This window comes from Phascolarctos cinereus, unplaced genomic scaffold (genome assembly GCF_003287225.1).
Source record: "Phascolarctos cinereus isolate Bilbo 61053 unplaced genomic scaffold, phaCin_HiC Scaffold_2;HRSCAF=192, whole genome shotgun sequence".
Taxonomy (NCBI): Eukaryota; Metazoa; Chordata; class Mammalia; order Diprotodontia; family Phascolarctidae; genus Phascolarctos; species Phascolarctos cinereus.
In genome coordinates this window covers 325,033,987-325,048,452 of record NW_027555625.1, presented here as the reverse complement: position 1 = coordinate 325,048,452, position 14,466 = coordinate 325,033,987, and the positions used below count along the sequence as shown (strand labels likewise).

At 43.0% G+C, this 14,466-nt stretch overlaps 1 protein-coding gene across 3 annotated transcripts in view; it reads right to left on the bottom strand.

Moving 5' to 3' along the window:
- Nucleotides 1-13,650, bottom strand: part of NDRG3 (NDRG family member 3) — a 70,250-nt gene extending 56,600 nt beyond the window's left edge. For all 3 annotated transcript variants that reach the window (XM_020998687.2, XM_020998690.2, XM_020998688.2), the window contains exon 1: nucleotides 13,540-13,650. The gene's annotated coding sequence lies outside the window, so the exon portion shown is untranslated. The remainder of the gene's footprint in view (nucleotides 1-13,539) is intronic.
- Between the last annotated feature and the right edge of the window lie 816 nt (nucleotides 13,651-14,466).

Genomic DNA, 14,466 nt, shown 5'->3' with positions numbered 1-14,466 from the left:
AGCTCAAAAACAACCCTCATTTAGATAGGCTTATGGTTTGCAAAGCACTTTCCTCTCCCACATTTGTGGACTGATTGACAGATACATGTATTGGTGGATTGAAGCATATGGCTTCCTTTAAGTCCCAACTAACATCTCATCTTTTATAGAAAGACTTCCTCCAAACCCTCTCAATTCTAGGGCTTTCCCTCAGTTAATTATTTCTTACTTATCTTGTCCATAGCTTGCTTTGATTATTTTTGTTTGCATGTTATCTCTCCCATTAGAATGTAAGCTCCTTGAGGGGAGGGGCTGTCTTTTGACCTTTTTTTTTAGTATCTCTAGCATTTAGCACACTGCCTGGCATATAGTTGGGCGCTTACTAAAAGTTTGTTTGATTGACTGCTACAACTAAGTGCTATATAAACTCAAAGAAGGAAGGGAATATCGTGGGTGGCTTCATTCACAGGGGAGGTAGGATGTAAATTAGGCTTTAAAGGATGGTTAAGTATCAGAAGTAAAGGGAGGGCAGGCAGGTACTGCAGGTGACAGGAACAGCATAAACAAAGCCACAGAGGTGGGAATTCGCAAGGTGTGTTTGGGGGAAAGTGAGTAGAACAGTTTGGCTGGGGCAGAAGATAGGTTCATATAGACAAGCTGTGGGAGGTAAGGTTGGAGCCAGATTTCAGAAAGCCTGGAAAGCCAGGCTAAGGAGTTTGGATTTCTACCTTGTAAGCAATGGGAATCCACTAAAAACTCTAAAGTGATACAGAAATACAGTGATAGAGGGAGTCTGAAAGTACTCAGAAATCACCTAGCTTAATCCCTTTATTTTATCAAGGAGGAATGAAGGCCCAGAAAAGCTAAATGATTTGTCCAAGGCCACAAAGCAAATCAGTGACAAAGGTGGGATTAGAATCAATCCAACAGACTTCAAGTTGTGACAACCATTCCAACTGACCCAACATTACCAACTTACGGATAATTTCCACAAGAAGTTCCATAAAGCGGACAGTGTTTACAAAGCTAAAAGTTTTGTTGACTCACCACTGTAATGTCATCAAATACCCTCTAGAAAAGTGGTATCAAAAGGCAAACTGACTTAGAAAACCTCAAATCAACAATGCTTGATATTTTATTATATTTGTATTTATTTGTTAAACATTTCCCAACATTCTCTAGTTCTGGCCTTGAGATTCCAGGACGTCTGCAGCCCTGGACATTACTATTCCCTTTCTGTGTCCTGGGAGACCAGAGGAAAGCAGGTTGTCTGAGGAGTTACATAAGAAACCAAATAAACAAATTCTAACTCCCAATCCCACAAAAGGAACATAAGAATAAAATATAAGGCAAGATGCTGCTCAGAGAATATACAAAGGCTCTCCTAAACAAAGAATCAAAGAAATTATTCAGATTTCAAAGATGCTGTCACCCAAATCTACAAAAAGTGACCAATGAGAATGCTTGAAGCATCCATAATACCCACTCTCTACTATAACAGGAAAAGACGTGTAAATCTGGGGCCCAGTTCCAGATCATTGACTCAAGCTTTCATGTGAGTTGGGATAAAGAAAAAATGGGTCCTTCAATAATAGAATAAGTTCCCTGTTGCCTCACTCCTGATTTCTGTCAACTTTGAATTAAGATTTGTCAGTGATAGATTTGATAAGGTGAAAGAACACCACATCCCACAATGGCCTTCCAGGCAGAGGGAAAGGCAAAACCAGAGGGGCAGAAAGGCACGGGGACAGCGGATCAGCAGTTGGGCTGGAGTGTCATGCATGAAAGGGAAAATACAAGAAGGGAAGAAAGGTAGGAGGCACCAAATTATAAAGAGCCTTGAATATCAAGTTAAGGAGTTTAGACTATTTAATAGGAAATCAAGAAGTATTGACAGCTCTGAGCAGAAGTCTGCCATGAGGAGAGCAGTGTGGGGAATCGACTGCTGGGCTGTGGGAGCAGGAGCCAGTCTACACTTCTGTGAAAGAAGGACAGTGATCTCTGCAGTACCATCCCACAGGGCTCATGGAAGGTCCCTTCAGTACTTAGTCCAGCGCTGGGCACAGAGTGAATGCTTAATAAATGTGTGCTGAGAGGCAGCTAGGTGGCACACTGGATAGCGCACTGGCCTTGGAGTCAGGAGGACCTGAGTTCAAATTCGTCCTCAGACATTTTACACTTACTAGCTGTGTGACCATGGGCAGGTCACTTAACTCCACCTGCCTCACCAAAAAGCAAAAAATAAAATAAAATAAAATAAAATAAATGTGTGCTGAATGAGTAGCGTGATCTAACGTGTACAGGTAAAGGTGGATCTAGTAGCACTTGAAATAACAAAGAGGGGAGGGGCTGGAGGCAGCAAGGCCAGGTCAGAGGGGATCCTGGCAGTCCAGGCAGGTTGTCATGAGGACCTATGCCTGTGTCTGTGGGAGGGAAATGGAACAGAGGGGATGGAGTCTAGAGTTCAGGTGGAAGAAGACCCTCCAGTAGGTAGTGACTAGATAGAGGAGGTGAAGTGAAGGATAAGTGTTCGAAGCACAGCTTCAATATGTGCCAATCCTTGGCTCCACTGAAAGAAATGGGAGTCAAAAGGTGGTTTGGGGAGAAAGATGTGCTTTGGACCTGCTGACTTAGGGTCTCAGGACACCTAAATGGAGGTATCTGGGACACAGAGACAATCTTAGATATGCCCCACAGTCCATGGACTCCCCTCTGGAGGCTATAAGTAGTCCCCCATTTCCATAAACACACTAATCGATGGCATATTGTGATATATTTAGCTCCAACAAAATATAAAGAATGATTCCATATAATAAAGAAACAAACTGACCCTGGAAAAGAGGTGAGAAAATGACCTCCCTATGTCTTTGCAGAGACTACAGATGTGGAATATTGCATATACTGACAGACTTGGCTGATATATTAGTTAGTTTTGCTAAACTGCTTTTTAAATTTTCTTTTTTGTTATAAGGAATGGCTTGCTGGGTAGGGGAGAAATGAGAGGCATATTTGGAAATAAAGACTCTTCAAATGTATAGAAGCTATTGTGATTAAAAACACAAAATCATTTTAAATAATAATAGCTAGCATTTATGGAGTACTTTAAGATTTTCAAAGCACTTTACATTTATTAGTTAACTCATTTGATTCTCATAACAATCCTGGGAGATGGGTGAGATACAGAGAAACTAAGTGACTTACCCAGAGTCACAAAGCTAGTGAGCATCTGAGGTAGGAATGGAACTCAGCTCTTCATAACTTTAAGTCCTATGATCTTTATCTACTGTGCCAACAAGCTCTCATTTTAAAGTATTACTGAAAGCATTGCACCCTTTTGTTAGCAATTATGTTCTTAATTAACTGATACTCATGATACAATGACATCATGTAAGGGCTCAAGAATTTTTTTTACTTTAAAAGTAAAAAAAATATATAATAATGAATAAAATAATTAATATAAAATATATACATGTAACAATATATAAAATATCATATATAATTATAATAGAAAAAATGAGGAATCACTGATCTAGCACAATTCATTCCACCAGGCACTCACAAAACCCAAATGAGTAAGTCCCAGGCATTTTTTGGTAAAGGAGGGTAGGAGGGCAAAGATGAGGGAGGTCATGAGCTACTTCCAGAGCCCCAATAAAAGGAAATACCCTTTTATTTCAAGGAAAGAAAAAAAAGTAGTTTTTTCTCATACAAAGATCGGGGAGATTCTCTGCTACACTTTATCTTCCCCAAGTTTCGATCATCTGTTCACTACGGTTACTAGTTCTTACAAACTAAAAGCTATAATAAATGTGTGTTGACTGCCTCACTCAATCAACAAACCTTTCATGAAGAGCCTGGCAGTGGGCCAGGAGCTGTGCTAAGGAATACAAATACAATAAATGGATCCATTCCTTTTTTCAAGGAGCGTGCCTTCTATCCAGGGAGAATGGAGAAGAATGATGTATTCATTGACCCAAGAGGGGTGGGGAACCTGCAGCCTCAACATGTGGCCTTCCTTTGACTGAATCCAAACTCCACAGAACAAATCCCCTTAATAAAAGGATTTGTTCTGTAAAATTTGGCTTCAGTCAAAAGGCCACACCCAAGGACCTAGAAGGCCACATATGGCCTGGAGGCTTCAGGTTCTGTATCCCTGCTATTGCATCAATCAACAAAGACAAAAAAAATCAACAAAGAGTACATAGTATGTATCTAGAACTACAGCAGGATCTGTGGTAGAACAAAAGAACATAAAGGAAGCTTCAAATCTAATTGGCATTAACAACACTTTGTTGTTTTTCACTCATGTCAGTAGCGTCTGACTCTTCTTCACTATCCCACTGAGGTTTTTTCTTGGCAAAGACACTGCAGTGGCCTGCCATTTCCTTCTCCAGCTCATTTTATAGATGAGGAAACTGAGACAAACAGGGTTAAGTGACTTGCTCACGGTCACACGTCTAGTGAGTATCGGAGGAGATTTAAACTCAAGAAGATGAATCTTCCTGACTCCAGGCCTGCCACTCTAACCACTGCTGACCCATTAACAACACTAACATGTGTGGAACAAGGGAATGATTACAGGCTAAATGATCTGGTAATAATTATAAATGTGATAAAATTAACCCTTTTTTTTGGTATGGCAATTGGGGTTAAGTAATTTGCCCAGAGTCACACAGCTAGTGAGTGTTATGTGTCCTAGTCCAGATTTGAACTCAAGTCCTCCTCACTCCAGGGCTGATGCTCTATCCACTGCGCCACCTAGCTGCCTCAATTAACCCTATTATTGCAGAATATATTAAATAATGAAAAGTCTTAAAGTCAGACACCTAATTGTACAATACTGGTGGAGTTTCACATGCTATTTTTAGCTCCCATTAAAAGAAAAAAAAAGATTTGTCTCCCAGAAAATACAATGAGTCTGAAATGCTATTAACTCTTTAGTCAGAGGTCATTTTAAAGGTCTTCTTTGACTCATCTTTCTTCATCTGCCATAAGCAACCAATCATTAACCACATTCAGCTAATTTTTCCTTTGAAAAATCTACTTATCCCTTACTTATGGTATCAGTCTTCAGATTACTGACCAAGGAAGATGGATTTGCTCTTCCTAAAGGGAAGGACTAGATGAAGTGGATTAAAGTTACAGGGAGGCAGAATTTTGATTAACATAAAGAACTTCCCATTTGGGGAGATCTCATTATTAGGAATAGGATGTCTGTCAGGTAGAAACCTTCTTGTTTTTAGAAATGCTCAAGTAGAAGCTAAAGGCTCACTTTTCAAATTAGCTAACACTTATACAGCACTTTAAGGTTGGCTAAGTGCCTTATATATTATTTCTGTTGATTCTCATAATCCTTTGAGGCAGAGACTAATAATAATAATAGCCAACATTCATATAGCGAGTACTACCTATCAGGCACTGTGCTAAGTGCTTTACAATTATTATCTCATTTGATCTCATAACAGCCCGGGGATGGGGGTGGGGTGTAGGTGCTATTATTATCCCCATTTTGCAGATGAGAAACTGATGCAGACACAGTGAAGTGACTTGCCTGTCTCTGGCCACACAGCTAGTAAGTCTCTGAGGCAGGATGCAAACTCAGGTCCCTCCTGGCTCCAGACTCAGGACTTTATCCATCACAGAAGTGGTGTCAAGCTCAAAGTGGTGTCATCACATGCACAAAAATATTTATAACAGCTCTTTCTATGATGGCAAAGAATTGGAAATTGAGGGAATGCCCAGACACTGCGGAATGGCAGAACAAGCTGAGGTACATGAATGCAATGGAATATTGTTCCATAAGAAATGATGAGCAGGCAGACTTCAGAAAAACCTGGAAAGACTTACATGAACTGATACTGAGTGAAGTGAGCAGAACCAAGAGAACATTGCACACAGTAACAGCAACATTGTATCAGCTCTGATAAGACTTAGCTCTTCTCAGCAATACAATGATCTAAGATAGATCCAAAAGATTCATGATGGACAATGCCATCCACCTCCAGAGAAAGAATTATAAAGTCTGAACGCAGATTGAAGCCTGCTATTTTTCTTTTTTTGTTGTTTTTTTCCTTCTTGTGGTTTTCCCTTTTGTTCTGATTCTTCTTTCAAAAGATGACTAATGTGAAGATATGTTAAATATGATTGTACATGTATAGCCTATATCAGATTGCTTGCCATCTTGGGAAGGGGAAAGAGAGAAAAAATATGGAACTCAAAATCTTAAAAAAGTGAATGTTGAAAACTATCTTTACACGTAATTGGAAAAAATAAAATATTAAGTGGGGAAAAAATACTTCTCTTACCCCTCCCCAAAGAAATGGGGGGGTATCACTAAACTGTTCATAAGGATCTTTGAGGGCCACATATTAACATTATCTTTGTTCTACTACATTTTTATTTACTTTGTTAGTATTTCTCAATTATATTTTCTCCTGGCTTGGGCAGCACTCCTATTTGACTCCTCTGTATCACACCCTGCAGCTGCCTGGTGGCCTGGTACATAATAGAAGGAGAGCTCTTGATGAAAAACTTGCCTCTGACATTTACTAGTCATATGATCGTGGGCAAATCACTTAATTTTCTTGGCTTCAGTTTCGACAACTGTAAACAGGGCTTCATTCCTGTCATAAACAATGATTAAGTACCTACTATGTGCAAGGTGCTGCACAAAAATGAAAAAAGCCCTCGATGCCAAGGAGTGATTGTACTGGGGGATGTAACACGCACACAGGGAAACAAATACAAGGTAATCTGAGCAGGAAGAACAACCTCCAGGATCATCATGAAAGCTTTCATAAAGCAGGTGTCACCTGACTTTCTCCTGAAAGGAAGCTAAAGGTTAAAAAACAAAACACAAAAAGGGAGCTATATCCTAGGCCCAGGTAAGTGACGACTAGCAGGTCAGTTTGGCTGGGACACAAAGTGCACAAAAGACAGTAATGTGGAACAGGTCTGGCAAAGGTGGAGAGTTTTAAATCCTAGACTGAGGGGCTCACAACTTTTTTCATGTGGCATGCGGACCCCCTGGGCAGTCTAGTGAAGCTGAGGGACCCGCACTTAGAATGATCCTTTTAAATACATAACATACATAGGATAACAAAGGAAACCCATTATACTGAAATAAAATAAAATAATTTTTTTCCCACCCAAGTTTATGGACCCTCTGAAAAATTTAAGGGGTTCATGAACCAATCTCAGATTAAAAAACCTTGATGGGGCAGTTAGGTAGTGCAATGGATAGAGCATCGGCCCTGGAGGCAGGAAGACCTGAGTTCAAATCCAGTCTCAGACACTTGACACTTACTAGCTGTGTGACCCTGGGCAAGTCCCTTAACCCCATCGCCTAGCCTGCACCCTCCCCCCCCCCAAAAAAGAAAAAAATTAAAACAAAACAAAACCAAACCTTGATGTATAGACCTTCAAAAGATTTTGGTAGCTGCATTAGGGTCCATTCTAGCCCCAGACAACAGCCTGTCGGCTCAACTCCTAGGTGCGATAGATGCTGGGCAAAAGGCATTACTGAATGCTAATCTGTTCACTGCTTACGTTAGCTTTAGAGTCTAGAAAGGGGCTTGGATTTAAGAATAAAATCAGAAGTTTAGGCCATTAAAAAACTACGGTGCTTTTGATGTTTGTATGAGCTCTTGTGAATCAGGGAGTTTCTCAAGAGTCTAGCTCAGGCCAAGAACAGGAACTCTATGAGAATATGCCCACAGACATGCCCGTGGCCCCCTCAGCCAATTACAGACCTCAAAGATCCCAAATGTCGACCTTCGAGGGATTACACATCTTGTTTCCAACCATGACCTAGCTTCTCTAAGAATCGAGAAAAACTTAACACCAGTCAGATATGGAGCTTTTCTTGGACAAAAATGGGAGCTGCTGCTTCTAGGACTGCCCTGGGGAGGGACCTGGAGATGTGCAGAATCCCCACCCTATCTCCGGGTCGCATGAGGCTTCAGGCAGCTGTATGGAATATTGCTTAATAAATCTCATTTGGATACATAAGTTTTGCAGGTGGACTTTTTTCTTCTTTGAGAATAGATCCTAATTTAACCTAGAATCACGCATCTGGAGAGGTACTTTTGGCCAAAGGCAGGAATTAAAATGGGTGAGATCGTGATCAGTTTTTCTTGTCATTTTAAGAAAAGTTCTGAAAATTCAAAAGAAATAGCACTAATTCAAATCAGTGCCATTCTAGTGAGGCTAATTCAGCATTGTTTGGAGGATGGATTGGAGAGGATGATAATATAGTACCTTTCCAGGGATCTGAATACCAAACGAGAAATGTCTATAAAGCACTGTCAACCTTAAAAGCTGTACGTGAATGTCCGTGATTACACTGCAGAAGGGCCTCTCTGCACTGGATGAGGGTACAACTCCAATCTCTTTCCAATCTAGACTTTCATTTTGCTTTCATAACCTCAAACCTGGATTACAGCAATATTTCTTTCTTGACCTTTTTGCCTGGGGCCTCTTCCGTTAGAATTATCATCCCTTAATCACTTTCATTATGCCACGGCACCGTCCAAAGCTTTTAATGGTTCTGGATTTCCTATTCTGTCTAGCTTTCGAGGCCCTCTATTATCTGTTTGCATCCCATTTCCTACAGCACCCCAATGCTAGTCTAATGAGCCTATTTTCTGTTTCCTGGGACATGCCATGCTTATACCTATGTCTTCTTTTCCAGCTCTCTAAATCTTAGGAACCCTTCAAAACTCAGCTCAAGTTGCACTTCCTCCTCTTCTGACTTCTACAAATCAGAGTGATCTCTCCCTTGTCTGAATTTCTACAGCACCCAATTTACCACTTAATGAAATTAAATACTGTCTTATTCCAATAATGTCACCCTCTGAAGCCTCACTAAGGTATAGAGATTATCCCTAGGTGCTGAAGGCATAAGCTCTGACAAGCTGGGCATATTTTGTTTTTGTCTTGGTATTCTCAGTGTCTAATGGAGTGCCTGGTACACAGTACCAGTGACACTTCTCTATCCTGGTTCTTAGCGTATACATCCAACCACTCCTTCTGGTCTCCTTTACTGGATCTTTGCCCAGATCATAGCTACTAAAGGTGGTGTCCCCTAGCACTCTTATCCTACACACTCTTCTTTTCTCCCACTAGGCTATTTTGCTTGGGGAATCTCATCAGCTCCCATGGTTTCAATGATCATTTCTATGCTGATGATTCCCAGATCTACTCATTCAGCTCTAACCTCCCTTCCAGCTTCCAGTGTTGCATCTCCAATTGCCTTTTAGACATCTCAAACTAGATGCCTCAGACCAGGGGTGAAGTTTGGACTCAAAGGGCTGAACTTGAGGACCTAGAGGGCCACAAGTGGCCTCAGGGTCACAGGTTCCTCACCCCTGGCTTAGGCTCAACAAATCCAAGAATGAACTCATTATCTCTCCCCAAACCTTTCAAACTTCCCTATTACAGCAAAGAGCACCTCCTCTCAGTAGCCCAGGCTCACAACAAAGATCTTTACCAGATCCTTACTCTCTTTAACCCCATAAAGACAATCTGTCACCAAGATCTACTGATTTTATCTTTTCAACATCTCTCATATAAACCTCCTTCTCTCCTCTGACACTGCCAACACCCTGGTGCAGGCCTTTACCACCTCATACCTGGACAATTTATTGCAATAGCCTGCTGGTTGGTGTCCCTGCCTCAAACCTCTTCCCATTTCAGTCCATCCTCCATTACACTATCAAATTAATCTTTCTAAGACCTAGATCTGACCAAGTCACCTTTCTACTTACTAAATTCCTGTGGCTCCCTATCACCTTCAGAATTCAAATATAAAATCCTCCAGCATTAAAAGTTCTCAGCAACCTGGCCCCCTCCTACCTTTCCAGTCTTCTTACACCTTGCTGGCCTCCCAGCTGTTCCTTGCATCTCCAAATTCTGTGCATTTTCATTGGCTGTTCTCCATGCCTATAACACTCTTTTTCTCCTCATATCTGTCTCCTGGCTTCCTTTAAGTCCTAGCTAAAATCCTATCTTCTGCAAGAAACCTTTCCTCATCTCCTTTAGTGAAAATGCCTTCCCTCTACTGATTATTTTCAATTTATTCTGTATGTATCTTCTTTGTACATAGTTATTTGCATACTGTTTCCCTCATTAGAATGTGAGCTCCATGAGAACAAGGCTTGCCTTTTACCTTTCTTTGTATCCTTATTGCTTAGCACAATGCCTGGTGTGAAGCAGGAGATAAATAAAACCTTACTGACTAAATCATATAGAGAATAAGGCTTGCTTTCAAAATATATGAAGTCAATACAGAGATCAACCAACTCCCAAACAGCAACTAGGGGTATTAACATTGTAAATACCAATTATCTTGTGAATTTGACAGATGTGACTATAACTACAACAGAGGCAGTTAACCCCCTAAATGTGGCAAAGAAAGCCCTTAAACAGTCACACAGGCTTTTAATATCAGAGCTAAAGTAAAGAGGGGATAACCCACTGGCTATTCCATTTCAAACTGCAAACAACAAATGTTCAGGATATTAGAGATAATGCTGTCAGGGCTAAACAAGTTGTTTTGGTAATGAGTTTCTCTCTTGATTATAGTGAAAACTGAGTGGAAAGGCACACAGCAATAGGCAAGGCATTAGATTTAACAAAGGAACTGAATGTGAAGGGAAGGGGAAGAGGGAGGAAAAGGGCAAGGGAGAAGCACTGAAGGACAAGGGGGAGGGGATCTATATGACTGGCATCATTCAGGCTCTTCCCATACCTTTCATGCAGTGAAAGGAAGGGTTTGCAGGTCAGGAGGATCAGGCTCAGAGAAAGGCTTGGAGACATTTCAGTGAGACAGCAACCTGGCGTCCTGGAGTCAGGAGATCTGGTTAGCGTCACAGCTGCAACACTTAGCAGCTATGTGACACCAAGCAAGTCAAGGAACCTTCCTCCTCTGTACTATTTACCTCATAAGGCTGTTTCAAGGAAAGAGCTTTCCAAACAAAATTAAACACTAGGTAGATATAAGCCGCAAGGATGTTCTCAAAAGACAAATAAGGGTCTGAGGTCATTTTGGGAGGAAAAAGTGAGGGAAAAAAATCCAACTATAATTAAATAGCTATGCTGTGATGTGAATGAATGACATCTATAAATCTCCAATCATCTAAAGCAAGGTTTTCTCCAGATCTTGTAGTACAGTGTTCCAGTCCAGCACTGTGCTGAGGCTAGAGTCCCCTACCCCCATCTCCCCATTAAAGCATGATCTAGTCATAAACCTGTTCTATCACAGATTAGCCCAGAAAAACCCTAATCTACTGACAGGCAAATCAGTAAGCTTACTTCTATCCCTAGGGGCTTGGTAGGGGCAAACTGAAGGAAGAGAGAAGTGGATCACTGTTCTGATGGAGACCTTCCCCAGCTCTTAAGTCATAAACCCTCATCAGCCTATCACAAGGAGGGAAGGCAGCCCTGCAGAGTCGTGAGGGAGTGGATGGAAGAGCTGGGAAGCCTCCACCAAAAATCCAACTAAATGGACTGGGAGGGGGAGGGGAGGAGTAATCTATTTTTAGGAATAAGAAGCAGATCAGAGGAAAATAACAATCAGAGATTTGTGAGGAAGAGCAAAGTGGTGGTGGTGGGGGAATGGGATGACTCTGGGAATGGATTAGTCTCACAATTCAGTCCAATCTCTAATCCCATCTCTAGGCCCAGATAGGAAAAATTCAAATTAAGCCTTACATAGGGTCTTTGTGAAGGCCAAAGGACAAATTACAGCTGGAAGCACTTTGGAGCTATAAACTGTTATAACAGGATCATAGAATAATAGATTTAGAACCGGAAAGGACCTTTAGAGGTCACCTTAATCCAACCCCCACATTTTACAGACAAGGAAACTGAGGCTGAGAAGAGTACTTGTCCAAGATCACACAAGTAGTAAATGGCAAAGCTGAGATTTGAAGCCAGGTTCTGACTCCAAATCTAGTGGTCTCTTCCACTTTACCAATCTATATAAATTAGAGCTATCATTCTTTTAAGGGCTGTGATATAGTGGAAGGATCAAGAGACTCTGGCAAAGCCTGTTAACTTATCTGCAAAATGGGAATATTCAACTCTGCCCAGCCTAACCCACAGGGCTGATGACATTTATACAAAATTTTAAAGTTTGCTTTGCATTCCATAGATAGTACACCATTTGATCCTCACAATAACTACATCAGGTAGAGCTGGGGGGGTGGGGGGTGGGGAGTGGGAGAGAGGGAAGGGGAAGGGTCACTTTAGTGATGTGGAAACTGAGGAACAGGGAGGTTACAGTGACTTGCCCAAGGTCAGCCAGTTATTAAGTGGTCAGTTAGCAGGATCCGAGCAACTCCATGATTTGAGCCTAGGTCCCCTGACACCAAATCTAGCATTTTTTCTACTGGACCAAGAGCCAAACTATCTGCTATATTATATTGTTTCTACTATGTCAGAGGAATCAAAGAGGCCTTCAAGGAGCTCTGAAGATGCTCTAAGAGGGAGTACACAACAGGCACACAAATGATTTTGCATTATCCAAGGTAGAATGAGAATAAAGAGCCAAGGTAGCATTCAGGGAATTCTCTACAAATAAATCTAAAATGGAAGATTATCGTGGAGGTGAGAAGTAAGGAGTTAGGAAAGGCTTTGCTTAATAAAAACTATTAAATTGAACAGAAAAGACATTCAGCAGCGTTTGGACCAAAAGAATTTCCGAGCAACCCCCAACTAAATGGACTAACGTCGATTCAGTTAAACTAGATCATCCTTTTTCCAAGCTTGGTATAGTGAAAGACTGCTGGATTTGGGAATCAAGAGATCTGAGTTCAAATCCCATTTCCCACACTTAAGTAGTTGTGTGCCTCTGGGTATGGTGTGTAACTTCGCCTCTGTGGATCTCAGTTTCCTCATCTGTAAAACAGTCCTCTTACCTATTACAGGTTGTTTTTAATAATTAAGAAGGGTGTTTTGTAAACCTAAGGAAAAAACGATAATGCCATGCATTTAAACATGTTGAATTGAAAAGAAACATTCAACAAAAACTGACAGAAACAAGAGGGATTTCCTGGTAACCTTCAGGAAATTCAATTCGCTGAACCTGATTCAATGAACTAGAACAAGCCACTCTCCAGGTTGGTGCAGGCAAAGATTTCGGGATTCGGGGTCAGGAGACCGGTCGAAACTAGTCCGGCGGTAACACCTAAGGCAGGTCACCTGCGAGCCTCAGTTATTTACGGACAAAGGGGGGACAAGCAGCGTGGTACTCCGGACAAGGGGGGCTCCTCTGAAGCCGCAGGCGCGGCTGGAGCGCGGGCCGGGCTGCCCCGTACACGTCCAAGCCGCCGGGATCCCGGGCGGCCTCCGTCACGGCAGGAGCTCCCGGGCCGGGGCCGGCTCAGCCAAGGTCGCTGGCCAGCCGGGGCCCTTAGCCTGCGCCGCCTCCCGAAGGGCCGACGAGACCCGGACACGCGGAGACACCTGGAGACTCCGACCCCGGGGCCAGGCTAGCTCTGGAAGGCGGGGGCGAGGGGCTGGCGGGGGCCGGGGAATGCGGGCAGCGGCAGCACTCACCTGAGCCGACAGCACTTATCAGTGCGGCAGCGACAGCAGCGGCGACAGCGGTAGCGGAGGCAGCGGCCGCAGCAGCTTCAGCCAGAGGGGCGGGAATAGGAAAAGCAATGCGGCCCGACGCAGGCGCAGAGCCAGTCGCAAACAGCCAAACGCCTGCGCAGTCCTCCTCCGATCCCAGGGAACTACCAGGAAAAGGGCGGACGCTCTACGTAAGAGCGGGAGTCTCCACCTTGGTTGTAGTTTTTTATTCATTAACTAAGAAGTCCGTGGCACCGCTTGAGGCGGGGGCGGGATAGGGCGGGGCCTCCGCCGGGGACTATTAAACTGCTGCTGGGCAAACCCTCGGGATGAGCCGTGCGAGGCTCCCTTCTGGACTTGACAGTCGTCTCCTGGGACAACGCATGCGGCAGAAGGCCCGGAGCGGCCAGGCGTCACCCGCCCGTCTGGGACCTCGGAGAGGGGGGCCGGCAGTCCAGGGGCGGGGGAGTGTCGGGGAAACCACTTACTCTGCCCTCACTTTCTGGGTCATAAGCCAAATAACCGAATCAAATGACAATTTACCCACTACATTTCCCTCTGCAAAGATTAAAAGTTGCATGTTTACAACCGGTGGGGAAAAGCCTTTTTTCCTGGCAGAGACCCATGGAACCGAATTTCACAAGGTCAGCTTTAAAGCCAAAGTGGAAGGCTAAGAACAGAGGCATACCAGCCCCTACCCACCTTTGTTTCACAATCTTTGTGCCCACTTAATCTATTTAAGGGTTGCCTACGGAGGTGACGGATTACAGAGGACCAGTGGGCATGATAAAGGATACCGGATTAGAAGTGATTAGACGTCAGGAGCCCCGTTGCAGTCCTGGTTTTACTAACTTGCTATGACCTTGGGCCTAATGGAGTGACATGGGTTTTTAGTACCTGGCTCAAAAA